Genomic DNA, 10554 nt, shown 5'->3' on the forward strand with positions numbered 1-10554 from the left:
CTTATATCGTTCTAGATAGGTCACCTGGTGGTTCAAATGACCCGTAATTTTTTCTATATGGGCCTGTAGTCTACTTCATTTAGAATGATCGGCTATTCCAGTCAAGAAGACATGACATTATAGGTGCCAATATATAAGCAGCATATGAATATTATTACATAATCATGTTTATGATATAATTAAGCAAATGATATTTGCCATAATAGCCTGTTTCTAAGCAATTATAATATTTATAAATTAGAAATGCGCCTCACTTCGCGAGTATAGAAATTGTAAATTTTTAGTTTTATGTTTTTGTGTGATTTTTTGAGGATGTGTGTGTGTTTGTTGTTCTTTCCCACAAAAGTTACTAAACCAGTTGCAATGAAAATTGCTACGTAGATAGCTGGACAACTGGAATAACATATAGGCAACTTTTTATCCCGATATTCCTACGGGATACGGACTTACGCGGGTGAAACCGCGGGGCGCAGCTTGATAAGTCTTGCAACGAACCGTTAGCTTTACAAATTAATGAAGCAAATTGCTTTTTAATTACAACAAAACAATTCGCAAGTAATATCGTGGTATACATTTTTGTTTTATTGCAACCGAGCTGGTGGATCTCTTGATGATAATTGTATTCGATGAATATTGTAAATATATGAATGTATATGTGTTTGTTACCTCCAATATATAATACGACTTTTTTTAAAGTACCAGTCCAAATACAATTGACAATACAATCAATTCATATGGCTTCCGGGATACGTCTTGAATATTGACCTTGGATATGCCATTATTAGGTCACCCGGGGAATGAGGTGCGACGGCAAGACCCAATAGAATGAAGATTTGGCTCTGGGCGAAAAAATTACCCTCATATTGTGACGTATTTTGATCACGTTTTTGCTGAACACTGTATATAAATGGAGGCGGATGATGACGCTGACAATTTCGATAGAGTATGTCTATACTTAATGCGGAGTTCCTGTATTGGAGACATTAAGAAAATGAAGGCTATATTATATATAATAAATATTGTTGGTATGATACTGGTGGATTGCCTGATGGTTAGTGATCACCACCGCCCATGATAATTTTCAGAGGTAGTGCCTCTAATGCCTTGCCAGTTTTTAAAGGGTAAGGGATAAGGAAAGGAGGGATGGACTAGAAAGGGCGGGAAAAAGGAAACTCACTTACGAAATAAGATAGCATGCTATTATTTCACAAATTCGTGGCGACGCTCACTCGACTCCCACAATTAATTTTTTTTTATCCTCACTACGAAAAATCTTGTTATCAATATTATTTATCTGGTGTATGATCTGTAGGCAACTAGAAATCCTTAGAAATCTTTTTTGCATATAAATAACGGATTCTTCTATTATGTCTGACTTTTACATCTAATTCAAATACGAATATTATTGCGTAACTTATATAATTAATTCGTTTGAATTATATTTGGATGTTAATTAGGTAAGCTTATAACTTTTAAAAATGGCACTAAAACGGTCCTATTCTTAATTAAATCAGAAAGTACTGTTTATAAAAATAAGTCTGTTTGAATAGGTCTAACAGCTGTGTTTATGAATTTAGTTAAGTTTGTTACAAAGTGGCGAAAGGTAAAGTATCTTTATCGATTATAAAGTAACGCAATAACGGCCATTATTTATCTATGTATACTCGTACAAAACGTTTATTATTATTATTTTTTTATTTATTATGTTTCTTCGCTACAGATCATATTTAAATGCATGTTACGTTCTATCGAATGCTTTCACGGTTAATTGATTGTGCATAATTAACGATTTACATACTAAAGAGTTACTGTGAAAAAGCCGATGACCAATACGATATCGCTTTTTTTGCTGACATGCGTCAATGTTAGTTCGATTTTTCTCCTGCTCATCTTAGAAATTAAATGTATTACATGTTCTTACCGTTGCCTTATTCTCAGAGTTAACGACAAATAAATTTCAACTAATTTATCACTTACGCTCATGGCTTCTTTCGCATGCATTTCACGTAATATACCTAGTTCTACATACATATATACCCCATGTTTTATTTTCGTGCAAAAACTCGCCTATATCATTCTCTAAGGTATAAGAGTATGCAATTTACATAAACTTCTTTAGACCTCTGTTGAATATTTAATAATACCTATGTTAATGTAACATGTACTGAGAAAAGAAAGTGAATTTGTAATTATCTGTTACAAAACACATCTATTGATGAAATCTGCTTATTACGATGAATCAGTAATCATGATTTGACAATATTATCGATGTTTAGACGAATAGAAAGCTCGGGTGAAGTTAAAAGATATGCTTTTGGATGAATATTTGAGAAGATTAAAGTACGCTTCATCATTATTTATACATTGGTTTTCTTCGCAAATTGTCGATTTCGTTGTTTTAAGGGAGGAGGAGGAAGGAGGCAATTCATATTTTTATCAATGATTTCGGAGAAGCAGCTATCTCAAATATCGCTAGGAATTTCGGCTAGCAAATTTCATCATCAGCCCATATATGTTCCCACTGCTGGGACACAGGCCTCGTATATGAGGGTTCAGGCCATAATCCACCACGCTGGCCAAGTGCGGGTTGGTAGATGTTACATGTCGTCGAACTTTTTAATTCTTGGACATGATCATCGGTATCCTCACGATGTTTTCCTTCACCGTTTTAAGCAGTGGTTATGTTATCCACATGTGCAGATAAATTGAAAAATCAATTTATTTCATGCACGTTCGCCCGGTCTCGAACCCCGACTTATCGATCTTGAAGTCCGAGGTTCTCACCACTGAGCCACCACTGCTTCAAGCTTCTGCAGCAAGCACTACTTCAGCAAATTACAAAGAAAGGTTTTATAAGATGAAGGTAGAGTGATTAATAATTTTATATTCTAAGATAATATACTATGTTGATGGTTTGAAACGCAAGCATTTTATAGCATCCGGGGTATGTCATCATATCAAGTATATTAGTTTCATTTATAGGCGTATGTTAAATGGATGACGAAAAAAATACTTTTATCATATTACAGTATAAAGTCGATGAACTTTAATGGAAAAAATATTGCCATTTACGCCACGCATATATGAATAAGTAAGTAGGATAAAAAATTTATAGTGCATTGTTTGGAGCTATATAAATACTAGATTGAACCTGAAACCTTTTTGTTGGTGATGTTAACCACATTTATATTTTCTAGATTTTTTCTAAACTAGCGATAAGTATCGGCTTCGCATGGATAGATTTATGCATAGATTATAGATATAAAGATCTAAATAAAATAAAGCTCACTCTATATAAGCATACATACAGTCAAGCGAGGGGAATATATTTTTCTGTAATTTTTTTTATTTCATTAGTGGGTAACTGGACTGGACTGGACGATTGGTGGATCGCCTGATGGTAAACGATCACTACTGCTCATAAACATTCGGAGAGGTAATACCGCTGCGTATGCGCTTTTAAGGAGAAAGGGAGAAGGAAAGGATTGACGACTGGAAGGACGAGATGGACTGGGAAAGGAGGAGAAAATGCTTCATATATGAAACACAGTAGCATGCTATTATTTCACGCGGGTACGAACTGGCCACATTCGTATAGAAGCGTGCTCGAGTCCCTCAATTAAAACGCGAAACGTTCCTGATAATAATCTAACCAATCCGATACCTTCATTTTTAAAAACGTTCCAAAAAAGAAGGAGGTTCTCCATTCGATTGAGTTTGATTTTTTTTTTTCATAAACTTCGTGGGTTATCTGATAGACGTGATATTTGATACAAAACTATTGAGATTTGTGTTCATTTTAAAATTAAGAATAGTTTAACAGCTACAGTGACCTTTTTTCTACGAAAGAATTAAAACTATTTGGCTTCGATGAGGAAAACTTATTGACTTAGAAAACAGATAAAAACTCGCGTAATATTTGTCAATTAATGATGTAAAACGCAATACAATGATCTTAAAGATTGACACGGTGTGATAAGTCGCACCGTAATAGGAAATGACTTGCAACTTCTTATAACAGTAGCTTCGAGTTTATAAGTTTAAAACCGAAAGTGCGCTTTCATTCATTATTAAAAAATGGCTTTCAACTATGGAGACAGTACTCTTCTATTAAATTTTGATGAAAAAACAAATGCTGATTTTTTTATAAATTAAATTAAATAAGTTAGTTGGGATCTGAAATTGCAATTTCGCCAAAACGTTCCAAATATCGGAAGTAATGCTTCCAATTTAAACCTTAAAAAACTTATTATTATCAGGAATTCGTTTAATTTGTTTTTTTTGTTCACATAATTCTATATTTCGTGAACTATAAATTACTAACCCAATAAATAACATCGCATATTGCAGAAATCAAAGTTTATGTAAACGCAATAAATTTTACATCCATTGTTACAAATTATTAAATTATGAAATATCCTATAACCTTTAAAATAATGGTTATAATTGTACGATTGCGTACGTTTCCATAACTGTCGAAATAAAAATCGAGGTTAAACAATAAATACTAAGTATTAGAAAACAATAAACACGCGTATAAAATTATAACTTATGTCGGTATTAGATTGTTATTATTCTAATTGTATATCAGTAATTGTAAAACTCTTTGTTATGTTTGCCTACTATATTACTATTAACAAAATAGACCATGTATTATTTTATATATTATTAGAAAAAGGGGGATATGCTGAATAAATTTGATCGTAATTAGAATATACTGCAATTCTAAACAACTCCCTGATTGATGTAGTCAGTAACAAATCACAGCCATAGCACCATCCCTATGAATGCGCCACGTTTCAAAGTGATTCGATATTTTAACCTCAAAACTCGTTTAGCTATCGAATCCCAAGTCGATTAGTTTTAACGAATTCTTACCATTTTTGAAAAGTGACATCTATATCTTAACTGAAAATTAATAATCCAGCTGAATTTTATAACACAACTGATATGCAATGGACATATTTACAATTCTATTTCTACAAATTAGTGTGAAAAGTCATGGCAACCATAGTGAACCGACAAGAGTCATTGTCAACGTCTTGTCGTTACAAATAGTTTGCCTTGAACGTCCCTGATTACAACACAACTTTTCCCTTACACATATGAAACTGTTATAGCATTGTTTCACGCACCAAATTTCCCGTGATCCGAATTATCGGAAATGTATTCAATTAACAATTGTTCACGATCGATCAGTATCACGAAACTAACTCGATTTCAATCCCATCTCTGTCGCGTGTCCGCGGGCACGTTCCGTCATGGGCGATTAGCTGCAATTGTGTATAAATTACGATGCTACGAGAAACGTCACTTGTGAAAAACAATGGACAGTCAATTTTTGTGGTGTCATAGGTGGCTAAACCTTGGTAGGGGTTGATATTGCTCTGAAAAAGTCAAAAATTACTGCATTGTTTTTGGGAGTTCCAAATATTATATTAAATTAGCCTAGAGGTTAACACGTGAGCTTATAACCAAGGTGTCCTGGCTTCGATTCCCGGTGAGGACGCTTAAAAATAAATCTAAATTTGGCAGGACATAGACGGCTGATCACCTATTTGTTCCTATAGAAAATCTATTGGTGAAACAGATGTATACCATCTGTCATACCCCACTATACACGTGGGGACACGAGACTTCACTTAAATATATTAAATAATTTTGATATTGCTAAGGATGGCAGTTTTAAAGGAAACGCTTGGCCGAAACTCAAAACTATTGTCGCAACTTTCAAATGACTGTGAATTTTATAATGTATTCTTTTAATTATCTCATGAAATGTCATAGTCAATACATTTAGTTTAAGAACAAAACCCAAGAAAGTATATAATGTTCCCAGAGAAAGTAATGTTCCAAAATACCAAATTATCATACTTTTAAGTTAATAGATGAATATAACCATCTTTGTGAACAAAGACTTCATGCTTGTAATAAATACTTTTCTAGGCAGCAGTCTAAATATAACGACGAAATAAAATTAAAACGGAAAGTTTCGATTTGAAATCGAAAAGTTTCGATTGAAAATGTTGTTTATAAACCGGTTTTCATATAAATGAAGACTTAAAAAAATCTCAATATTATTTTCATCCAATAAACCCTCACAATTTAAAATATTTTAAAGTATAAAAAAAGTATAAAAGAAATAAATCACAATCGATATTCGAACCCGCGTCATTCGCCGAACAATTGTCTAAAATTTCTCAATTTTCAATTGGCTGAATAAAAAGAAATAAAAAATTTAGCGCCAAAAAGTCAAAACTAGGCTTATATATGAGATGCATTATAATTAGACAATTCACCCAGGCGAAAGTTCTGTTATAACATACCCAAAAATTGAGTCGAAATGAGAACTATGCATTCATAAAACTTATATTCTCTAAATGTAAATTTTATAATAAAACTGATGACGCAGAACTCGAAATATCTCAATTATCACTAAACTAGAAGATAAACGAACAAGAAACTGTTAAGTAAAGGTTGAGTAGTTGACCTCAAATCGTAGAAACCGTTGACCCAGTGCTTTGAAACAATACCTCGTTTAACTGCACCGCTTTTGAGTTCACAGCTCAGTGGTACGAGAAACTTTCGTTCTAGTATTTTTAATTTATGTGTTGTTATAATCTTATATTTCTTAATACAGTATCGGTTTGAATGGTCCAATCTTATCCTATTAATATTATAAATGCGAAAGTTTGTAGGGATGTGTGTGTTTGTTATTATTTCACGCAAAAACTACTGAACCGATTGCAGTGAAACTTGGTACGTAGAGAGCTGGAACAACTGGAATAACATATAGGCAACTTTTTATCCCGATATTCCAACGAGATACGGACTTACGCGGGTATATAAAAAATCTAACTGATCTCATTTCAAATGATCCTTTATTTACTAATTCGTACTATCCAATTAATAAACAAATACAAAAGTTGGCGAATTATTTTACGTGATAACGGTTCTTTCATCATAAGAGCGGCTCATAGACGAGGGTCCATAACGATGGGAGGCATTTGTACTGAAGCACGCACGTGACTGGTACAAATTGTATCACGTTTATCCCATGTAATGGCTGTCTGTTTTGTTTTTGTGCCCAATACTCGAGTTATATGATATATGTATCGAACTGTTATATATGTGTCGTTCGAAGAAAACGCTAAATGATTATGGGTAAAAGAGGATAATCACGCTTTAATGGTAGGATTAAATAAATTATCTCGCTCTTAAACAGAGTATTTCAATAAATCTTGACAATTCAAATCAGGATGCTAAGATGGAATTATTGTATTGTCATCGATCCTCGTTAAGTGTACAATGTTTTAATTAAATCTGTGCGTTTAAAGCGAGTTAAAATCTGTAAAAGTGTAAAGAAGAATGAATGGGAATTTTATATTTTACTAGCTGCACCCGGCAAACGCAGTTCTGCCTTACTCTTATCATTTAAGGGTATGAAAAATAGATGTTGGCCGATTCTCATAGATACCGGATAAGCACAAAAAATTACATCAAAATCGGTCAAGCCGTTTCGGAGGAGTATGGCAACGAAAACTGTGACACGAGAATTTTATATATTAGATTTTTAATGTTTTGAATTATTATAGAAATATTCAGCAGGATGGGAAATTGTGAACTTAATTTTTGATCTAATTTGATCGGACTATCTATCAAGTTAACATATGTCATATTGATATTTTAAATTTTTTAATCAAATATTTGTTTGAAGTAGTATCAGGTATTGTTATTTTGGTATTCTGATATATTATTAACATAATTAATCCTTTAATTTAAAATTTTGAATTTTTTTTATGTTTAAAACAAAATAATATATTAAGGTATATTTTATTTATAAACTTAATACAATTGTATTAACAATTATATTACAACTATTGTATTACAATTGTATAATTATTATTGTATTAATTGTATTGTAAAACAGAACGAATATTTTCTTCAATATAAGCATACAAAACTATGTAGAAATAATTAAAATAACTCTGAAAACGGGTTAAACCTGAAGCCGTACGCAATTGAGGTTAGAATTTACTTAGAAGAATAAACTCGTTAGAAAATATTGTGCCGTGTACTCGTATTTTCAAATTATTCAACTCTATTTCCTTGCGTTGTTTGCTCTACAATTTAGTAGTTACTATGATTTCCGAGTCCATTTGAAAATGGAATAAAATGTATCCATGAGTGGATATTTAATGTGATATATTAAATGTTAAAGGAAATTGATATTGATTAAATTTATGTAGGCTCATAACGATACTATTTATTTATTATTGTAGAGTTTTTTTTTATGAAAACTCTATACATTACTATATATAATACATAGAGTCTACATAAATTTACAAGAAACTCTACAATAATTGATAAATAGTAATCGTTATATTTTCATCACAATCCACTTATACGTTATTTTTTTATAATTATGTTATATTTGGACCATTACTGAAATATAATGTCAATGATAGACAAATATAGGAGTTATTCTCTTATAGAATTTTAGTAAACAAACATTTGGCAAGATACGATGTTCTTACGATATGACGTCACGACGTACGACGACGACGTACACGACTCGCACTTGGCCTATATTTATTTTAGAGTATCTTGAACCAGAAATTCTTAAACATTTGGTACAAATCATATAAATATAGAGCTGTAGTTATTTATAGAGCATGAATTGAAGTATGTCACATGTTATCATCATGTGTATATAAAGTACCAAAACAATCACTAGATGGCGCTAGGTGAGTATGGGTATTGCTACATCGCGCTTATGAATTTTATTTACAAACACTCAATAGTTTTGACCAAAGCTCCGACAGACAAGACCTTACTTCATAGGATCATTTCTATAGTAAGCTCTTCACGAGAACGCTTACATTACGTAGGATCAGACCAGCCATGAGGATGAGACGTGGCGTGGTACCCTGAGCGTGAGGTGGGCGGTGACGGTGTCACCAGCCCTCGATGATCGTTCACCCTCTGCTTGCAGTGGGCGTGGGGTACTGTCGCTGTCTGAGTGGCTTTTTATCTATTATTATAATAAATTATAATATACTTGGACATGTATGTTGTATCAATGTCTAGTACCAAATAGAATCATATATGCTTTGTAATAACTGGTCAAAATTATTGAAAACATACAACAGACAAACGTTAAGATTAAGATGTGTTTATTAAACCCAGTAGATCTTATTAAATTATTCAATACGCATCATATCGATATAAAAGTACAGATTTTTTATCATATTATGAGTATGACAAAGCAATACATTTATGATCTTACATTTATAAATAACGTTTTAACACAACAAAACATTTGTGAGTCAGCTACTTCAATAAAAACCAATAATTAAGTTCAACTTCATTCATGTAGAAATAACGGCAAGTTATCAGCGAATAAACGGTTTTAAACATATTTCCCGCATAAACCTCAATACGATTATCACGAATAACTGTAAAAGAGTTTAAGAAACTGTACTGTATATCCACATGTTAGTCACGATATGTGCAGAATTTACCTGCATATATTTTTAGAGCAACGGTTTTTATGCCAGTCTTCAATCGAAATGTTCGAGGGTTCGACACAGGCAAGCGTGCAAGAAATAAATAGATTGAAAATTATCTGATCAAAACGGTAAAGGAAACTGGTTCATAAATCGAAAGTTCTACAATTTATGACTATGTCCCCACCGAGAATCGAACCCAGGACCTCTCGGTTCTACGCTCACGCGTGAACCATTTTATCCTGGAGACAGTCCAATCGACGTCCCCCCAACTCGAATATTACAATATCCAATTTTTACCAAACATTGAAAAGACAAGCGAAGAGAGCAAATATTCCATTAATTTATCAATTCACTTCGCATTATCGTCATAACCCCTGATTCTCGAGATAGACGAGATATCCGACAAGAATTATTTTTAGTAAAAACTAAACCGACTTCAAATAGGCAGAACTAGACCAAATTTAAAAGGAACCACAGGGCACCAGCTTCGAGTAAAAAAAGAATCGTCGAAATCGCTTCACCCGGTTGACAGTTCTGAGGTAAACACAAAAACTGTACTGTCCAATTGAGAAGCACCTCTTTTTGTTGTTGTTGAAAAGCATCACTTAAACGACTTATTAGCGTTTGATGGCACAAACACAATATAATAGTTATACATATATACATTAACGCATAATTTCAAATGCCCCTCGTTTTCGACGCGAACAAATATGATATAAGGTCTTCGAATATTTGATAAAGAAATTACAAAGCAATGAACACAACATATCGCCACTAATTGTAAATTCTGTTAAGCTTATTGTTTCTCCGAAATCTGAAAGACAAACACAGTTCATTAGACTGTTGTGAAATTTGAAACTCATGCTAGAAATATATACCGTTACGACGTTAAACTTTATAGAAAACTAGCGGGCCGCCCCTACTTCACCCGTGATACCTTTTCTCTCCACATCATACTCCTTGTTTCTTAACAAAAACGTTTTATAATATCAGCCAAACAGGTCCAATCCGTTCAAAGTTTAGTAAAGTAGTAAGGTTAAGA

The 10554-nt window shown here is 32.9% G+C and overlaps 1 non-coding gene across 1 annotated transcript; it reads left to right on the plus strand.

Annotated features, from left to right (window-relative positions):
• The first annotated feature begins 8827 nt into the window (after positions 1-8827).
• On the plus strand, positions 8828-9027 carry LOC119839521. The gene has a single exon (XR_005288258.1). It is a non-coding gene; the product is annotated as a small nucleolar RNA U3 (small nucleolar RNA).
• The last annotated feature ends 1527 nt before the right edge of the window (positions 9028-10554 follow it).

This window comes from Zerene cesonia, chromosome 3 (genome assembly GCF_012273895.1).
Source record: "Zerene cesonia ecotype Mississippi chromosome 3, Zerene_cesonia_1.1, whole genome shotgun sequence".
NCBI classification, from domain to species: domain Eukaryota; kingdom Metazoa; phylum Arthropoda; class Insecta; order Lepidoptera; family Pieridae; genus Zerene; species Zerene cesonia.